This window comes from Tiliqua scincoides, chromosome 1, assembly GCF_035046505.1.
Source record: "Tiliqua scincoides isolate rTilSci1 chromosome 1, rTilSci1.hap2, whole genome shotgun sequence".
Classification (NCBI taxonomy): domain Eukaryota; kingdom Metazoa; phylum Chordata; class Lepidosauria; order Squamata; family Scincidae; genus Tiliqua; species Tiliqua scincoides.
The window spans coordinates 150,635,834-150,657,161 of NC_089821.1; positions in this window are offsets into that span (position 1 = coordinate 150,635,834).

Below are 21,328 nucleotides of genomic sequence, written 5' to 3' on the forward strand. Positions count from 1 at the left end.
CTTTTGTTCCCATTAAAGTTCACAGTGTCTGTCCCCATAGCCAGGAACATTAATTATTGGCAGACATTGTGCTGCTTTAGGTATGCTGGGGGGAGGGAGAGACAATTGGGGAATGCTTCTTTAACTTGCAGCCCAATCCTAACCAACTTTCCAGTGCCAATGCAGCTGCAATGCAATCCCAAGGTAAGAGAACAAATGTTCCCTTACCTTGAGGAGGCCTCCATTACTGCTGCTCCCCACCAGCAAAATGCAGCATGCACCCTGTTGGCACAGCTGCATCAGCGTGGGAAAGTTGGTTGGGCTGTAAAGGTCTGTTAAGCTAGGAGACATTTTCAGACACATCCACGCTTTTCGCCCTCCAGGGTTGGGGCTTCAGCAAAATGGGGTAAAAAGAGAAAAGACACTTCCTTGCACCAAGGCTTGCCAAGACTCATTTAGCTAAGCGAGAACAGTGCTAATGACCTACCCCAGCACATGTAGTCTTTGTGTTTCCAGTGCCCTCCTTCCCCATAGCTCAGCAGACACCCAACCTTCCTAGGCAGGATTGCCACAGCTACACCCCAAGCCTCTCCCATATTCCTTTTTCCCCACCCACTCCCTCAGCTTTGCTTGGATGGATGTTTGCTAGAGACAAAGAGCCAGGAGTGAGAGAAGGTAGGCAGACAAGATGATTCACTGTAACTGCAAACAAGGTTAGGCCACCCTACCAGCAAGCAGGGATGGACCATGACTTGAACTTGAGTCACGAAACACTTTTTTTTTTTTAAACTTGTATGGACTCAAGTCACATGTGACAAAAACTTGGGCACTGACTTGAGGCTTTTACCCCAAGAAATGAAAAGACTTGAATAGACTCAAGTCAAGACTTGCTTTTGTGTGTGATTGTGACTCTGCTTTGTGTATTTGCTTGCTTTTTTTCGCTACTTCTGCAACTTAACTTGTTTCTAGAAAAAACTTGGGCGTGAGTCAAAATGACTCAAAAAACAGCTCTGGGCAAGTTGCAATGGCTGCCCATTATGACTAATGGGCAACTCGAGTCAAGGGGGTTAGAGACTCAGGACTCTACTCAAGATTCAGTGCTGTGACTCTGGCACATCCCTGCCTACGAGGCCCTCAGCCCCAAGCCTCATAGCTGTGGATGTGATGGGAAGAAAGTGACCCAATAAGGTGAAGGGGCTGAGTGCTACAAGCTCAGTGAGTCAACCACAGGGCAGACAAGCTAGCAGCAGAACCCATCTGACCCACTGTGTTCCTGGAGACACCCTCCCCTTCCTTTCTTGTCCCCACCACCACCAGGGGTAACAATGGTGATAGCTGTGAAAACCTCACCAGCCAACAACTTCCTCCAGCCCCTGCCCCTGTGACTAGGAGGAGGAGGAAATAGGCCAGCTTCTCAAATCACACCTCCAGTAGCAATACACGCAACACGATGTTTCACCCAGGGCCACCTGCTGCAACAAGGACGTCACCACAAAGCAATTGGCATATGCATCATGTGGGTATCAGTAGTGAATGCGTGAACAAGAATCTGAAAAAAACTTCAAGGTCCTGCCTCACGTCTCCTCTGGCCCTTCAACACCAGCCACAACTGCCTGACCAACACACGTACAAACACAAAGAAGAAGAAATGACCGCTGAATTAAAGTTTGAATTTTGCAATGTGGAAGTGCTCTCAGGCTCCCAAACTTAATTTTTGAAAAACACGTTCAAAGCTTCCCAAAAGGTAAGGAAGAACAAACAGGAACTGACAGATCAGCTGGTGGCATTTATCTCAGAGCCAGTAGCTGGCAGATCAAAGAAAGCGAAGCCACATGTGCCCAGCGTGTTGATGAGTGAGGGGCAAATAAGAGCCAAGAGGGCTGTGAATCATTGATGATTTTGACACTGTCCCCCTGTGCCACCAATAAGGGGAGAGGGCAGATATCATCTGAGTTGCAAGAGGCAGGCTGATATGCTGCCTGTAGGCGCATTCTAGTTCCACAGAACCATGGAGGAGAAAACACAGTGGTCAGAACTGATGCCTCTCTGGGCAAGCGCCTGCACTTCTTTGAGGAAGTCTGTCTCAGGTTTGAAAACTATGGCTCGAGGGCCTACTGCTGTGCAGCAGGGGCTTTAACACCTAGTGTATAACATTCTCAAGTATTTTCATACAATTCCTGGGATGGCAGTGTGGCTATAAAAACATTTATTATCACATCAACAGATCGAGGAGAAAAATGTGGAAAGTGGAACAGAACAGAATGGCTCCACATGCCAGCTGTACTGTTGGATGAAATGGAAAAACAGCTACAGTTGTCTAGCCATGCTGTACCCAGATTTGATTCCCTCCTGAGCCAATCTCAAAAATCCTGCAGCCTGGCCAGCAGGAGGCTTGGTTGTCATTGATGAACAGCAGACAGGAGATCCAAAGTCACCCAGCACAACTGGAGCCTACACACACCCACATATACCATACCTGCACATACCGCAGGTATACCAGTGGTGTCGCTAGGAGGGTGAGGGGGGTGTGGGCTGCACCGGGTGATGTGCCGGGGGGGGTGATGCACCCTGGGGGTGACGCACTAAAATCGCAGATTTAGGAACTACTGCGTCATGCCATACACCGTTGGATGTGGACTTCCCAGCGGAATGCAATGCAAAAAACAGAATTGAGATAGCTCCTTTCCTTCAAAAGTTATGGCCAAAAACCCGGAAATAAAAAATGCATGGAGCCCTATGTAAAGTGAAAGTGAGCCATATCATGCATTTACTCACGAGTAGGCAAACTTACCATAGTCCGTTGGAAAGGGCAGGCTGAGAGGACTCCAAGGACGCCAGAATGGTCCTGATCCAATGAATGCAGCCCCCAAAAACACCTAAGAAGGAGGTTCCTCCTTCCCAGCTGCAAGTCTATTGAGCCCTAAGGAAAGGAAAGCAGCCTCATGTTGCGTTTACTTGCGAGTAGGCTGACATGCCTTGGCTGGTGGTCAGGCCAGGCAAAGGGGAATGTGAGGCCACAAGAAAGTTCCCGATCCAATGAAGCTGGAGTACAACAAATGCTCCAGAAGGCAGCCTCCCCCGCCCACTACAAAGGACAAAAAATGAGGCTTGAACTGGGAAGGAGAAAGTTTTCTATTTTGCACTTGCAAAGCCAGGTGGATCTTTATCCTGATGTGCCTGAAATTGAAGAACTTTAAATTGGGCACTGGGAGGGCTGGAAATCTCACTGATTCTTTTTGGGGTGTTGTTATTGCAGGCAGACTACAGAGAAAATTCACTTGGTGGAACAGGACTGTCTCCCCCTTATTTAATTGTTTCTTTTATTTTAATTTAATTATTTATAATTATTTATTTTAATTTGTTTGATGGTGTCACTTCTGGCCATGACATCACTTCCAATGGGTCCTGGACAGACTGTCATTCTAAAAAGTGGGTCCCAGTGCTAAATGTTTGAGAACTGCTGCAATAAGGTGTTAGTAAGTTGACATGGGGCTGTGTGTGTGTGTGACTCTACAAGTTTTCAAAATCACTAAAATCAGAATTTGGAGGAATAATACAATCATGTTATATATCAATCAATGCATAATTTCATGCAGAATGCAATGAAACAAACCACATTGAAATATCTGTGTTCTAACAAAAGGTACAGCCAAAAAACCAGTGGGGGCGTGGCGATGGTCTATCGCCATGCCCACCACCTGGGGCATTGCCCCACCCACTGCATTGGATGATGCGCAGGCCTCCCGCACCGGGTGATGCGAATCCTAGTGACGCCACAGACATATACCACACCATACCTGCACCCAGTATGCCATGGCTGAGTTTTCCCGCCTCCAGCAGTGAAAGCCCAGCAATCCAGAAGTGACGTGTGATATGATGACATCATCACATCACTGCCAAGCTTCTGGGTTGCCAAGTTCCGCGCCTGGTGACACCACTTCCAGCGACACCACTGGGTGCTAGGGGTGGGATCAAAGTTCCCACCTCCATCAGAAGGCTCGCTTGTTCAGGCTGACATGGGAACTGTCAGTACCAGTAGCAGTGGTGTCCCCAGGGGTTGGGTGGGGGTACAAGAGGAGCCCAGTGTTGGGCACTGCCACATGGATCCCCACAATCTGGCGCTGTGTGGTACTGCTGCAATTCAAACCCAAGTCTCTCCATTTCAAATCCAACAGTTTGTTCTCTGGACAAACACCACCCCTTGTGTAGGCTGCCCTATAATCTTTCACAGTTTGACACGTGATACTTAAATGAAAGTTGCCTTGGCACAAATCAACAGCTCAGCTTACATTAGCGTGAACCACAAAACAGCGGCATCCTTGTATATATGCCACAATGATATATGACTAATAGCTATGTAGCCAATGAAATTATTCTTAATTGCACCTTCTACTCTGTCACTCAGTTTCATGTACTGCTGTACATAGTCTTGCACTTCCACATCTATTTACAATGGCACATTTATATTAGGTGTGTGTCCATAGCAACAGCAGCTCTTCGAAAGCCATTACAAACATTTATTTACTTTGTAGATATTTTGTTTTTTTACAAATAAAACCCTACTCCTCCCCCCCCCTTCCGTTTCTTCCTGTGCTTGCTTTTGTCATACAGTATTTGATTTTTTGGAGAGTTGAAGCCAAATTGAAAAGACAAATTCTCAACTACAGTGATAAAGGACACAGGCTGCCCATGATTATATCTTCCCTTGTGCCCCAAACATTCCAGCACAAATCTGAGTTTTCCTATCACAATAAACAGCCACAACCACCCACACTTGGTATCCCAAACCTGGATTTTGTGCTTGCAATCTGAATTTCTGAATTCAAGTGACTTTTCATTCAAAATGGATGTTTTTTAACAGGGCAGTCTTGCTGACATTTTAATGTTTGCAGTCTTTTGTTTTATTTTTGCTTCCACATAATTTTTTTTAATCAGAATTTTAAAAAAATCCCTATTGAATTATAATTGCCTTTCCCTTGTGTGCTGTGCTACAGGGCCTTGTTGCAAACCTTACAATGACCCTGAAAGCAAGGCCAGAATTACTATCCCCCTTCTTGCAGGTGGAGAGTGGCTTGCCCAAGACTAACAGCAGAAATGAAGTTTGAATCAGGAGCTTCCTGGCCTATAACTCAGTCTTAGGCCTACTACATTTCACTCTCTCTTCTATACTACCTATTGATATATAAGACATCATTCCAGCAAACTACATGCCACCATGTAAAGTCTGGAATCCAGGTTTTTTTGGCCACAGCTCTTGTCTTTAGCTTTAGGGTAAGAGACAGCAAAGGATTATTCCTTGCCCTTGACAACAAAGCAGTTCCCCCCCCCTCTCTCTCTCTCTCACACACACACACACACACACACACACACACACATCTTTCCTCCATCTAACATTCCAAGTTGCTCAGTCCCATCCTCACTGAGCTTTGTCTTCTGTTCTTTAACCTTCAACAGATTTCTGGACAGCTCCATAAAATAGTCACCAGTCCTTGCCTTTGTGATGCTGGGGTGGGGTTAGGGCCTGCTACAATGGGGCTATTTCTATTTTCTGACCATCTCATGTGCTCTCATTTGCTACTGTGCAATGTAAGATTCAGTGCCAGATGTAGGCATAAGCTAAACTAGCTACAGCTTAGGGCCTCACAATCCGCAGGGACTTCTTAGCTGGCACAAGTCTGAGGAGGGAACAGGGACATGCCAGCTGCTATAATAAATGATAGCACCTGTGCAAGTCGATCACACTGGGCACCACTGCCTCCTGCCCACCTCCTGCCCTCCTGCTACCCCATTCCACCCTCCCCACTTACCAACCTTCATCAGCGGGTATTTTGGAAAGCCATTTGTGGTGGCTGGAAAGTGTACCCCATTGCTGGAACACTGATTCCAGCAGCAAGGAGGGGGATAAGACTGGGCCATTACTCCCAGGTAGCCATAAATAGGAGTGCAGCCTAACAGCACAGTCCAACTCAGAAATAAGTCCCATTGAATTAATTAAATGGGATTTACTCTCTGGCAAGTGTGTATAGGATTGCCACCTAAATATTATCTCCCCCTTATTGCAGCTGAGGCTGAGAGGAAGCAGTTCGCTTACAGCCACCTAGTGAGTTCATGACTAAGGAAAGTGTTATATAGTGGGTCCATGCGAATAAAGGAAGGCAAAGAGAGAACAGTTCATTCCATCTTCAGAACAGAACCTGGCAATGAATCTGACACAAGACAAACACCCCTGGCTTTTATACCCTTTAGCTCCGCCCAGACTCCCCATGATTGGTGCAGTTGAAATATTAACTAGAGGGCCAATCGGATGGTAGGATTTCGATCCATCACCGGATTGGCCAGCCATAAGTCTGGGCCAATCAGTTATGCAGGATTTCAATGCTGCATAACTTGCATACATAACAGAAAGGTCAAACCAGGAGAGTCCTGACTCAAAGCAGGAAAGTCCTGATTCAAGTCCTGATTTAGCTGCTACGCTACACCAGTTCTCAAAAACATCAGCCTATTTTTCCCCCCAATTGTAACTTTTAAATGAGTCCCATCACCTGCCTTGCAAGGCTCCACCCCTGAATCTTATGATCCCCATACTGCATCTGAGATTGAGAGGGAGCAGCTTGCCTAAGGCCATCAAATGAATTCAAAGCAGAGATGAGATTCGTAAGCTCTTCTATGAACCACTGAGCTACACCAGCTCTGTGCGTGCAGAAATACGTGCTCACTCCTGGTCTTTTAATTATTACTATTTACATTAAAAGTTAAAGTTTGACCTGTCTGGTAAGCACAATAAAAAATGCATGACCAGAAGTATTTTCAGTCAGGGAAACTATACAGAAGTCCCCCAGCGGGGTGTGAAAGGAAGTCAGCCTGTGAGTCAGAACATTCATCCATGCAGTGAGGAAAGAGACACTCTAGAGACTGGGGGAGGGGGCCTTAGGGAGGACGATACAGGGAAATGGAGCATAGGCAGAGAAGTCATAGCAGGGCATGTGACATTTATTTTTTGCCAGTTCAGAAACAAGGAGCCCAGGAATTAAGTGGCTGCTGGGATCATAACTGCAAAGTGGACAAACAGATCTGCAGCTCAAACCTGGAGACTTGGTTTTAAAAGGGGATATTACCTTTCTTGCATCATTCCAGGACTTCATTTTGATTCCTTGTAAGATTCACAGGTACCTGAGGTGATCAACCTGAGTCTCAACTGTCAGGATCACGTCACACTTTAGTTGGGGGTGCACATAACGACAGCATCTTCTGTAGGCAGAAATTCCCACACATACTGTGGAAGACTAGCCTGTCAGATAGAACGTTAGGCTAGAGCCTTTCTCTTCCTTCACATCCCTGTGCAGGGGGTTTATAGTGTCACAGTCATACAACCTCAAATACTACAGCCCTGACAACCAAGTTAAGAACTAGTCCTAAATGGTCCTCCTGGGTAGACTTAGCTTTTGGCACAAAGACTGAGAGACACACCCATTCACAACCTACAGTAGTTCCAGTTTTTGGGGGGGGGGGTGGCTGGGGCAAAGTCCTACAAGAACCCACAATACCTGCTCCCCCATGCCTCTTTCTTTCTCTGGCACTATTTAAAAATTCTTCTAGCCTAGCCTCCTCCCTGATGCTAGTTTTCTATGTGCAGGAAAGAAGGACAGTTTGGACACAGGTTTTATAGGCTGCATATATTGTGCCTGGATTACCCAGATAATCCCATGTGGCAGCAGGGGCAGGATATCTGGAAACTGTAGAATGGTCCTGTGAGGAGTGCTGTCACTGCTTCCACACCATTGCCTGATAAGCATTGCCATGGGCTGTGGCTTCCATGATGATGGCGAGCAGTGACAGCAATGGACTCTCATTGCTTCAGGGGTTGGCTGGGAACTGCTATGGGCCCTGTCTGTGGAACTATCATCCACAATGATTCTCTCTCTCTCTCTCTCTCTCTCTCTCTCTCTCTCTCTCTCTCAGGTAGCCCAAGAAGCAAGAACATTTTATACATTCCCTGAAAAAATGGTTTGAAGAAGAAAGGAAATGCATGTATTTGCATGAAGCAGCAAATCAAGTATCCAGCACAATATCTGAAGGGAGAGGGTAGAAAGACATGGAGACAAATGCATCCTGATACTGCTGTGGAAGCAGGCATATAATTAGCTTCAAACGAACACTGTGGGCAGAATTGACACCCAGTGAATGAGGATGGGTGTTGCTGGAGCTGAAGGCACCCAACAATGGGAAAACTGGCTATTTATTGCATTTATATCCCACCCTTCTTTTATTTTGTAACTCTAGGTAGCGTATAGGGGTTTTCCAGGTAGTCATTCATCCAGGATCTGACCAGACCTGCTTTGCATCACCAGGGTATGATGTGCCTTCAGATCATGCCCTAGGATCATATGTCATAGCTAGAGGTGTGATTTTTGGGGATAACAAAATAAAAACTCAAAACACCATTTTCTGCACTTGTCATTATCATAAAAAAGAAACAAAACCCAAAAAATGCAAAAAAAAAAAAAAAAACACCTGAAATATCTGCAAAAAACAAAGTAATGGGCTGGATTGGTGGGGGGACTTGGGAAGCAACTGTGGCTACATCTGCTGACATTGATATCTGCTGATATCACCTTCCTAGTACACCTTTAAAGCAATAATAATTTATAATTATAACTTACAAAAATGCGCCCTTGGAATAAAAACACATGGCACCAATTTCTGCATTTTTCCTCCTTGGGAAAAAATGAAATCTGTAAAAAAATATTCAGAACACCTTAAGCCGTAGCCCATAATTACACCTTGAAAATGTTCACTATTTGCTTACAGAAAAGCACAGTGCTTCCAAGATTCACTTAGTGCAGTGGGTGGTGCTAAATTATTAAGACAGAATCTGTCCTCACGTCAGATACCCAGTCCAATACAATCAAAGTCTTGAGTGAGTCTCTGTGGAGCCTGTTATAGTACTACTCAGTGAAAATTGTACTGGATTTATGATGGATGAATGTTGAGTTCTTACTCAGATTATCAAAACATTCCCTGCAGATAGCTAATAAGCATGCCAAGAAAAAGGCTTCTAGCTAGCTTAACCTTCTCCCTGAGATGCTAATTTTTTATGCAGAGGGAAGAGGTACACCTCAGACACAGGATGATAGGCTATAGATATTTAGCTTGCAGACAAGTACTGTAGCTAGAGCCAGATAATTCAGGCCTTTATTTTAGGTCAGAGCCTAAAATGGCTCTGTGAGGAAGCTTGCAAAATTGTTACCCTTAGCTCATTTCTGAAATATAGTAATGATGCTCTTTAATTCTGCAGGCTCTGAAATTCTATCAATACAACTCTAAACAGCTTTAAGGTATTTCATCCCTGAATAAAAGCTGATTTGGAAAGTCCCATTGAGTAGATCAGCTGCTGTATAGTTTGATGGGGCTGACAACTAATAAAGGCTGAGGATCAGACAGATCAACTCTCGAATTCCACAAGGCCTCTTAGAGTGGCTGAAGTGATTCCATTACCAGTGGATTGTGTGCTGGAGAAAAGCACATTGTGAAAAGAGAAATAATCTTCTTATGATTTTAATTTAGCCACCACTGAAGGTTTTGTGAGACCAGCAAAAAAGATTCAAAGGGACACGAAGGAGGCCTATTTCAGTCTTCTGTGTCAGCTGGAAAAAAATCTCTTTTTATGTAGCAGGCACAGGACTATAAGAAGGAGAAGAGTGGGATCCCGACAAAGCCATAGCATAACTTACCAAACTGGAAGCATCACTCATGTGGCAGGAGCATCATCATGCATAGCCAAAAGGATCAAGGAATGGAAAAGTGATAACTCATTCCCACTGAGGTGACAGCTGCTCTTCTTCCAAGACAGTACATTTTGTTCCAACACCTGAGTACAAAGTACTTGTGTATAGTTCTGAAGAGTGCACACACATATAAATCACAGGTTTTCTCATCAAAGCAAGTTCTGATGACGACAGGGTCAGGTCTCCTGCTCAAGGAAACAGCATGATTTATAGGTGTGTATGATACAGGAGTACACTCTGCTCAGAGATCAGCCCTCTAGAACAAAAAGTTGCAGTGAACACAAATATTTACTGTATTAGATCATACCCTCCAGGGGCACCCAAGACTTCCTGGTGCTGGGGGGTTGGTTTCAACGTTTGTACCATCGTTGGTTTCATCCTCCCACTCTTTCGATTTGAAAAAGAAGATGGGAACAGAGCTGAAAAGAAAGCATAGAGGAGAAGAGAGTAGTGGGCTAGAGTGTCTCCACTCTCCTTTCCTTTATGCTTCCTCTTGCACTCTCTTCTCCTATTTCTTTATAAATGAAGGGAGCAGGGAAAGGAGAAGGACCAGAGGAGGCAAACAGAGGCATTGTCCCCTTGCATTCTACTGCCTGTGGTAACTTCTCCACCAGCCTCATGGACGAGCTGGCCTTGAGACACTTCAGCATTTCACAGGTGAAGATTGAAACATGCTTGTAACATCCTTATTCTCATGCCAAAAATAACTGCCAGAGCTCCCTTATGCTGTGCTAAATGGTCTACACCAGCGTTTCTCAAACTTTGAGGGAGCTTTACCCCCTCGGTAAGTTCTTGCGGGGGAAGGGCTAGGGCAGGGATGCAATCCCCAGGATTGCATCATTAAGGGGGGTGAGGGGGGTGCTTTGGACTTACTGTGAATGGAATCTTCATTAAAATTGGGTGCTTTTAATGGTCACGACCCACCAGTGTGAGAACTACTGGTCTACTCTGTTGCATGCTTGATTCATTTACTCTGCAGTAGCTTGTCCTCCCTCCCTATAAAAGTTGTTCTTTATTCTTTGGGTTAAAGAGACATTAGGAAAATGCAATCGAGTGATAATTTGACCTTTTTAATCCTTCATAGGAGTTCAGAACACTAGACAAATTTCTCTTCCTTGTCTCATGTTATTGTCACAATGACCCTGGACCCAGTCCTATCCAACTATCCAGCACTGTTGCAGTGATGCAAATGGGGTGCGTGCTGCATCCTGCAGTAGGGAGACAATCAAGGAAGCCTCCTTTCGGTAAGAGAGTATTTGTTTCCTTACCTCAGAGTTGCATTGTAGCTGCATCAGTGTGGGAAAATTGGATAGGACTGGGCCCCCTGTGAGAAGGGTTAGGCTGAGAAATTTGATTGGCTCCAGGTCATGCCACAAGTTCATGGCTGAGGAGGGGTTTCAGTCTGAGGGCCAAATCCTATCCAATTTTCCAGTGCCAGTGTAGCTATGCCAATGGGATATGCACTGTATCCAATGGTGGAAAGGCAGTCACAGAGGCCTCCTCAAGGTATAGGAACATTTGTTCCCTTACCTCGGGGCTGCACTAGTGCTGGAAAGTTGGATAGGATTGGACCCTGAATCTCCTCACTCCTAGTCTGGCGTTCTGCAGCCATGACACCATACTGGTTCTCTGACACGCTACTAGCATTTCAAAGTATACCTCCACATCTTCAGTTGGTGAAATGTCAGGCTGTACATTCCCTGCCATGTCAGCAATGGCATCACTAGGGGGGGGTGCAAGAGATGCAGGCCACACCAGGTGATATCCGGGGGGGGTGACACCACTACAATCCAAAAATTTTAAAATCTTGGTATTTTTGAATAATACCATCATGTTATATATCATTCGATGTGCAATTTCATGTGGAATGCAATGAAACAAACCATGTTGTAGTATCTCTATTCTAGCAAAAGTTATTGCCAAAATTCCAGCAAGGGCAGGGCAATAGTGCATCACCATGTCCATCACTCAGGGCATTGCCCCACCCACTGCATGGAATGAGGTCCATCATGGAAGTGACACACTGGCCTCCCATACAGGGAGACACTAACCCTAGTGACGCCACTGGCCATATGCATGCATTTATGACTAGGTACAACCACACCACACTTAAAGGTTGAACATCATGCCCTGGGTCACGATGCATGTCATAACAGATACTTAACAAGGTATCGCAGATGTCCCAAAGAGGGACTGTGCTTGATTGATCAGGGACAGGTAAGAAAAATAGGGTCTCTCCCCCAAGGCCTCTGAGAGGAATTTTATCAGGGGGTACAAAGTTTCTTTGTGGCCCTTTTGCAAAGGGTGGGGGTGAAACTGAGAAGGTGAGGGTAGTGACAGGTGAGTAGAACAGGGGTAGGGAGAGGCGAAGCAGAGTGTGGGGAAGGTAGAGACAGCTAGATAAGACTTTGGCGTCCAGGTCTACCCTCCCATGTGGCATCAGTAGTGTCCCCAGCATCCCCAGTCATGGTAGTATCCCCAGCATCCCGTACGAGCAACAAGTCTGAGTAGATAGATGTCCACTGAGTAGATAGATGTCAGATCCCAGGAAATTTCTGGGCCCCCTCCTTTGGCTCCTGGGCCCCCCTTTTGACCCTGGGCCTGGGTACAAATTACCCCTTTACCCTCCCCCCTCCTAGGCCCTGCTCTCCCCAACAAATCAGAACAATTTGACTGTGAGTCAGGTTAGAAAACGTGCAGAACTGCTTGGCTAATTTATTGATAATTATATTTATGAAATGAATACATACATAATAACCGCTTACCGCTAGGTTCAGTTGAAACTGTTGTGTATGTACTGTGCTCTCTGCACTTATACTTGCATGGAAATGCTTAGGGAAACCTAAATTAGTACAAGTTTAAGTTACATGAACTTAAACTTGTACTAATTTAGGTTTCCCTAAGCATTTCCATGCAAGTATAAGTGCAGAGAGCACAGTACATACACAACAGTTTCAACTGAACCTAGCGGTAAGCGGTTATACATTGGCGCTCCTGAATTAAAGAGCTGCCCCAGTCCCCTTCCCCCCGCCCGCCCCTGGGCTACTTCCCACTGACATATTTATGATGCAAGAATGCACTCTGGCACTGGTCTGTCCAAGAGAGACATGGATGCTGTGAGATCCCAGGAGTGGCTCTCTGCCATGCCCATGCCTTTCTCAGTGTTAGCAATGTATATTAACCTTTCTCACATGTGACATTTATATATAGGAGCATCCCTGGAGGAGAGCAGTTCTCAGAGGCTGTGGTGTGTGAAACGAGATCCATATGCAATATGGGAGTCTTGCTACTGTGAATGTTTTGAGTGACAGCAGCCATATTTTTGTTTCTCTGTCTCTATTTTTATAAGCATATGAAAAAGTCATGTCACAATTGCCCGAGGCCCTGCAATCACACATTGGGCCAGTTCTTCTTCAGCATTTAGAAGGAGTTGGAGCTGAGCTGATAAGGGAATGTTGCTGGTACACAACCTTGTTTAGAACAGCAACAATCCTCAGAAAATATCTCTTTGGTTCCCAGGGTCTTTGCTTAGAATTGCAGAAATAGAAACAACCCAACATAGGCTGTCATGAAGAATAACTAAGTATGTTGTATGTGTAGTATAAGGGCAATGTCACTCAGTATTTTGCTTGGTATTATCCCTGTTATAAATAAAATCATTATTTTATTTTTATTAATTACACAATATATAAAAACAAACAGTACCACAAATCTGAATTTGTATGGTGTAGACAGTTATATTCACAATTGTTCACACAATAAGAATTTAAGTTGGTGAAATTGCTCGTTTTTCTATAATGTATACCAGTGATAATACCAGAGGCCACATGAAATGAGCTCAAAAGCTTTCAAAAAAAGCCACTCCTTAACAGTCCAATGCCAAATTGCTGGTTTATGGAGTTGAGAAAAACTTGATGGGATGATGGAATTCTTTGGGAAAAGTTTAAAAACAAAAACAAAAAAACCCAAAAAAAACAAAAACCAAGATTGACTTTTAAAGGAGTCACTTTTCCCATTCCATTTTTCTTTTTGAAAAATTAACAAACACAAACCTACAATACCTTAAACATACCATAACACAATAACACACACCACAACATACAACAAACAAACAAATGATAAAAACAGACATTCAAAATATATAGCAAGTGTGGAGTCCTAAAGCCAAATTACTTTGTTCTTCTGCAAAGTATTAATCAGTACAGATGCAACCTATTTATCCATAGATTTGTCTCAACTGGGTGGGGGGAATTGAAAGTTGCACCCACCTTTGCCTCGGCTTCTGGCTCCATTTCAAGGCAGCCCAAAACACTACAAAAAGGCTCCACCTGGCACAGGCAGGGAATAGCCTTGGAGCCATGGAAGATGCTCCCCTTGGAACACTCCTGGAAGTGTTGGATGGAACACTTCTGGAGCCCCTGAGACAGCAAAGAGGCTGAAGAGGGGAAGTGGGGCCCCCAAAGACCTCTGTAGCCAGAACACATGCAGTGCACTCTCTTGCTCTTGCTCTTGCTCTCTCCCTGTCTCTCACTCACACACACACACACACACAGGGGCAGGTGCTGTAGTAAAAGAGGGGATTGCTTTAAAAAACCCAGAGAGTGTTTGCCAAATTCCCCCCCCCCAGACTGAGATGGTGCAGGCTCTGCGTGCTCCAGCCTACACATACAAAACAGCCCAGCAAGCAAGTCTTCCCAGCAAGCCAAAGCATGAGATTTAGGCTACAATCTGATCCAACTTTCCTGGGAGTAATCCCCACTGACTAGAATGGGACTTACTTCTAAGTAGGCAGGCATAGGACTGGGTTCTCAGGCTACAATCCAATCCACACTTTCCTGGGAGTAAGCCCCATTGACTACAATGAGGCTTACTTCTGAGTAGAAATGTATAGGACTGGACTCTTAAAAGCTCAGCATCCCACCTGTGAAAGAAGCAGGGACAGCTGGCAATGGGAAGGGCTGAGTATGGAACGGAGGAGGCGGGAGGGGGAGGCAATTGAGAACCACCTGCCTTAGTTTTCTTCCAACCTTAGTTGGAAGCTGCCTTAGTTTCCTTCCAACCCCAAGTGTCAGGCTGTAGCATATTTGTGTAACTCTATGGAATTTAGCACAACTTGTTTTTTCTTAAACGAGACAGGTCATGGAATGGAACTCATACACATAAATAGGCTCCACTTGTAATCATTAAATGTATTAAGTATCTTATCTCAATTTTTTTGAAGTAAATCACACAAGAAGCCATGATACAGATACCCATCTTTTTCCACTTCGGGGTCAATAGCAGCTTCTGGTGGTGGTTCAGTTCAGGAAAATGATGCAGGTGGGAAAGACTAAACCCTGTTGCCCAATAAGGCTTCGTGACTCGAGTATTTTCGAGTCGCCAAAATGTTCTGGGCTGTTGCAGCGATGTTGTTGGGAAGCAGCTTGACTTCGGAGTCAGGCTGCTTGTAGGGGCAGATGCAGTGAGGAGTCAGAACAGCAGAATGAAGACAGAGACAGGTTTCAAGGGGGGAGTGCAGACAGAGAGAGCTAGAGCGAGTGCAAGCGAGTGCCATTGTACCCGCCTCTCTGTCTGCTTTTATTCTAGAAGCAGTACAGTTTACTAACGGTTACTTGATAATAATACTTTGGTAACACATTCTTGAGCTCTGAGCACTTCTCCTTATCTCTAATGCTAGCTCATCTTGTTTACTAGCTTCTCATGCCTTAGCTTACAATCAAGGTCTGCAGAGTTTGCTCTGCGCAGAAGCAGATGTGTCTGCTGTTAGGTTGCCAAGTTTACTCAAGCCAAAGCGTGCTTCTGCACTGCTACATGGGCGACTCAGTGTCCACCTGTTAGGACTTGTTTTTGATGTGGGGAGCAGAGACTCGTGACTCAACTTGAGTCAAGCCATGCTTGACTCGCCCATCCCTGCAAAGGTAGCTTCTCTGCTGAATGTGAGTCTTCGGCGGGAAGCTGTCGTTCAGTAGATGAACATTCTTTTAGCTTGCATCAAGCTGAAGGAACCAGTTACGTTTAGCCTAGAAAAAAAGAAGAGGGAATTTCTGAAGATTTTCTGCTGTAGGATGAAATATCCTAAATTAAAAGGAATTAATTGAAACTACAGGAAGGTGGTGCTTTACTTGAAGGTTAGGAAGCACCTCTTAACATGGAAGAGCACAACAGCAGCCATACAGAGAGGCTGTGGATCCTCCTTCCTGGATGCTTACAAGAATGTAGTGGGAGCAACTGGGAATACTTTCCACAGTTTGGGCCCATTTGTCAGATGTGGATCTTGGATATTAACTGAAGGCCATTGAGTGTTGAAGTGTATGAATAGAATGGCCTTGTCTTCACCATCCCAAATTCCTTTGGAAAAGTCCTTCTGCATAGAAAAATATCATCGCAAGATCAGCCTTAGCAACCACATGGCTTAGTAACTGTAGTTACCACGACAACCCAGCAGTTGAAGAGGAATGAGTGCTAGCAGGTAAAAGGAGACTGCTGCTTCATTCCCAACCTAGTAGGTGTTAGCAAGTATTTCAGCATGGTTGGAATGGAAGATTGCTAGGCCGGGAAAGGAGCAAGGTCCCAAATACTATTAGTTCTCCATATAACGCATGATTATTCACCCCTCAGCAGGCCTCTGCTTATAGATGATGAGCCGACTGGAAGGTGTGGTTATGGGAAAACTAGAAACTCATAAGTAATGTTAGGATACACATTTAGGCTTTCCTTGCACTTTGCACTGGTCTACTATTGTATAAGCTCTTAAGAGAGCAGCCTTCCCTCGTTCACTAGTATGCCCATGGTCAGGGCTTGGATTTTCAGCTCATCAGAATGAGGAACAAGTTCAGAGGCTGCTGCCCAGAGATTAGTGGCTTCCAGAATGCTTTACAGCCCAATCCTGAGCTTCCCAACACCAACTGGAGTGGCAGAACCAAAGTTGCCACTGCTGTATCCAGTGGGCACCAGGAAGCAGCCAGAGGTCTCATTGGGGGAAGCCCCAAGTTCACAATAGGGTTTCTCAAGTCTGCGCTAGCTGTTTTGCTGGTGTAGACTTGAGAGACTCCTTGTCGGGCCAGGAGGCCTGACACAAAAATCAGGATACAAGGGAGCAGAGCTTCACTGATCCTGGCTCCCTCCTGCCCTGGTTCCTCCCCCACCCAACCCTCTCCCACCTCCGTTCTGCCTTCCCCCCACCCCCAGAGGTCACACTACCACCGGCAGTTGAACTTACCTCTGGTGGCTGTGTGTCCTCTTCCTGTTGGTGTTGGGCTCAGCACTTAACAGGTGCAGGCCCAGCGCCAGCACTCCTTACTCGCCAGGTGATGTAAACAGGCTTATCGGCATATTTACGGCCCCCAGCACCAACGCTAGGGCTCAGCACTGGCACTGGCCAAGTTCAGGATTGGGCCCTTAGAGAATGAACATGTTGGTGCTAACCAAGCTGGTACTGCAAACATGTTAGATGAATGGAATCAACAACTCGTCCAGGCTAGGGCTGGCATCAGGGGTCAGCATCACTGGACAGGCTCCAAGGGTCCAGTGCCCTTCACTGTTATCGATAGATACAACCTCTGTGCTGTGCTCACAGCCTTCACATGGTGGTGGTGGGTTGACTCTATCTTAACACAATTGTGTCTAGATATCTTCACACCAAGTAGTAGACTCTGGTATAGTAATGATATAAAAAAGGTCCAGGATATGAAGGTTCAAAAGAGATGACTTGAGCAGGTAGAAAATAATGGGACAAATATAAGGAAACACAGCTTAAGAGACCATTCTAGAACCAGTACTTGGGTGGCAAAGAAATCATCCCTCCACCTTCATTGCGTCCACTCCTTGTTGTCTAGTGGAATTTTTCTGCATAATGACAGAGTTATGTCCACCCAACTCAAAAGGGAAAGCACCTTCTGTTGCTTTCTATGGCTGGCTTGCTGAACTCTTGACTGATAATATCACTCACATCTGCTCCAGTTAAACCTTCGCAGTTTGTGCAAGTCAAGAAACAATGTCTGTTACATCTGCTGGTCCAGTTTTGGTAGATATGTTTCAACTGCTGTTGCCTAAGGATGCGAACAAGATTTCCTGAATACATGAGACTTATTTGTTCCCTAAAACCTCACCCATCATGGTTTGTGATAACAGCTTGCCCTATGTAAAATTTAAGCAACATTGATTTTGTTATTTATCATAGGCATTTATAGCCCTTCTTTCCACAATATAAAAATGGTTCCCAAGACAGCTAACAAAAACCAGATCAGATGATTTATTGATTAGTAAATCTAAAGAAAATGGGACTTTCTAGCAGCTTGACAGAAGCGGTTATTCGCCCACTCTGTTTTGTAAAAAGCGTCCATTGCCCTAGCTGCGGGCCTGTCTCAGATTTGTCTCTTTGTGACAAAAGAAGCAAAGAATTCTTGGATGAAAAAGAATTTCTGGAGTCACTCCAGCCAGGGTTAAGAATGGGAAGAGGTAGTATGACCCTGATGCTATCTCAGGTCCACTGCCATTGCACTACAAAAAGAACCCAACACTATTACCATGCTCTTTGTGTGCTGCTGTCTAACCTAGAGGTACAGGACTTCCAGGATTGACAACACCATATGAATAGCATGGTAAGAAGGAGAACAAGCTGCTTTGCACTCAAGTGGGCAGAAAGCAGACCATTGTGGCTTACATCAGCTGCTTGCATTGGCAATAGGTTGGAAGGAGGTGCCAATGGCAGCGGTCACAGACTCAAGGTGGAAGGCATTCCAAACCCTCCACCCCCTCAATCTCCTTGCAATCTGCCACTGATGCAGCCTGGATGGGCCAACCCTGAGGATGGGGTTAGAACAGAAACAAATATGTTTGGCTTAGTGGACAATCTTCATGTAGAACTGGACAGGGGGAGTTAACTGCTCATTCTTCAGGACCTCTCAGCAGATAGTAGTATATTGGGTAATATATAGACCAGTAATTTTCAACCAGTGTGCCACAAATGGTCCACAGGTGAGCCATAGGTGTTTGGGGGAAGGGTCATTTATTAATCAGGCCATTGGGGATGCAAACCCCCTACCAGCAGCACAGAGTGCCTTGCCAATTGTCAAAAAAACTGATGGTGTACCTTGACCATTTCAGTGTGCCATAAGATGAAAAAGTCACTAATATAGACAATCACAGATTGAAAGTCACTTATATAATCAACTCTTTCTCAGTCTCCAATAATGGCTGGCACTTGGGAGCACTTCCCGTTAGCAGCTTTGCTCTTTCTTGACAGTTTGGTGCTAAAGGATTGTGCTAGGTTTGCTGTTGTTCCCTAACCTGGGCCTTGACCTGAGAAATGCATTGTAAGATGCTATCGCACACACCATAGTACGAGGTGAAAGGTTTAATTTCTCCCTCCCCACATTGGGCAGGGCAAAATTGAGGGTTTTTTGTTTTTTTTAAAAAGCACGGTTTTGTTTTGCAACAACATCTGTTTTGACTGTTAGGGAAGCCAGGGAGGGATGGGAGCTCCATGACAGAACCTACGTTTTGCATGGTTCAATTCCAGGTTCAATCCCTGAGATTTCCAAGCAGAGTAGAGAAAAATTTGTATCTGATGCCTTGGAGAACAGCTGCCAATCTGTGCCAGAAATACTGATGGACTACTAAGGGTCTGAATCAGTATGAGGGTTTTCCTATGCTCCTTTTTGCCCCACCCTCAAAATCTATAATATGGAGACAAAAATGCAAGATAATGTGTGTGAAGATTTTTAAATATTCTGATGTTTCACAGACAAATGCTAAGTGCTGCTATTTCTATAATCTAGCACAAAATTTAATGTTAGAATATCACAGAATATTCCAGAATAAACTAGAATTTCTCTCTCTCTCTCTCTCTCTCTCTCACACACACACACACACACACACACACACACACACACACACCTCACTGATAACAAGCTGATACAATTTGAATGGATCCATGAGCAATCCTGCAGACCCTTGGGACTTCTGCCTTTCAGGCAGTCTTGCTAGCAACATATGCTACACTCCACAGTGACAGGAAAGTGACACCAACTAGCATGAAGCTCTGACAGTTGTCTCTTCTCCTGCAGGGGTGGCTGGGATCTACCTGGCAATTTATTGCCAAGTTCTTTTGACATGTAGTTACTTGACGTCCTTAAGTGGATTTCTAAGGGAAACAGCAGGCAAATTCATAGAGGACATGACTATAGTATCAGCTGCTATTAGTCTTGATAGTGAAGGTTCAGAGGAACCACCTCTGAATACTGGTTTGCTGGAGGGCTGTGGGCTCCATGAAGACTTCTGGCTGACCAGTAGATGCAACTGCATGAAGCTGCCTTTTACTGAGTCAGACCATTGGTTGGCCCATACAGGTCTGTACTACCTACCCTGACAGGCAACAGTTCTCTGAGATCAGGGGTGTCCAAAGTTTTTGGCAGGTGGGTCACATCATCTCTCTGACACTGTGTCAGGGGCCGGGGAAAAAAAGAATTAATTCACATTTAAAATTTGAATAAATTTACATAAGTTTACATAAATGAATATATTAAAGATGAACTTATATGAATGAATGAAGGTCTTGCAATAGCTCAAGGCCTATAAAAGGCCTTGCACAAAGCAAGGCTGGCCTTTCCTTTGCTGCCACTACTACATCACAGACGTGAAACAACAAGCAGTGGAGGAAGCCCTTATCCCACAGCTAATGTGAGAGGTCAAACAGTTGCACTCACGCTGAGAGCAGTTGTGTCAGGCCAGTGTGGGCTCCAACAAATCTCCAGAGGGCCAGGGTCTCATTGGAGACTGTGGGCTCCCTGAGGGCCGCATTGAGAAGCCTCAAGGGCCGCAAGTGGCCCCAGGGCCAGAGTTTGGGCACCCCTGCTCTAGAACAAGGGTGTCAAATGTAAGACCTGCAGGCTGGATGCAACCCCTGGAACCTCTTTATCTGACCTAGGCTTATATAGACCTAGGCTCTTTATAACTAGGCTCTTCCAGAGTCACCCTTTACACTTTAAACCCTTTAAACAGCGACACTTCTGCAGTACTCCAGTAACAGTTGGAATTGATCATCCCAACACATTATCTTGACAAGGTCTCTCTCTCTCTCTCTCTCTCTCTCTCTCTCTCTCTCTCTCACACACACACACACACACACACAGAGAGAGAGAGATGTAGTCTCTCTTTCTCTCTCACACACACACCTATCTATCTAATCAAATAAAACATGTTTGAATGTACTAACTGGTTAATTTAAGGCACCCTTTTAGCTTATCACAATGTTCTGTAGTAGAGTCATCTAGCCAATCAGTCAATGAAAACATTACAGCCCTAGTAAAAGTAACTGATATATGCTGCTGCCATTGGTCTTTCCAGCTGATTGCTGTCAGGTGCTACTGTACTGTACAGTATTGTCTACTGGTAAAGTCTCCAAACTTTAGACGGGGGTCTTACCTAACCTTACTTGGGGATGCCAGGGATTGAATCTGGGGCCTTCTGCATACAAGGCAGGTATTCCACTACTGAACTCAAACTATACCTTTGATGAAAAGATTCTGCAAAGATACTTAAAACTCTTTGCCATTGTTCATATG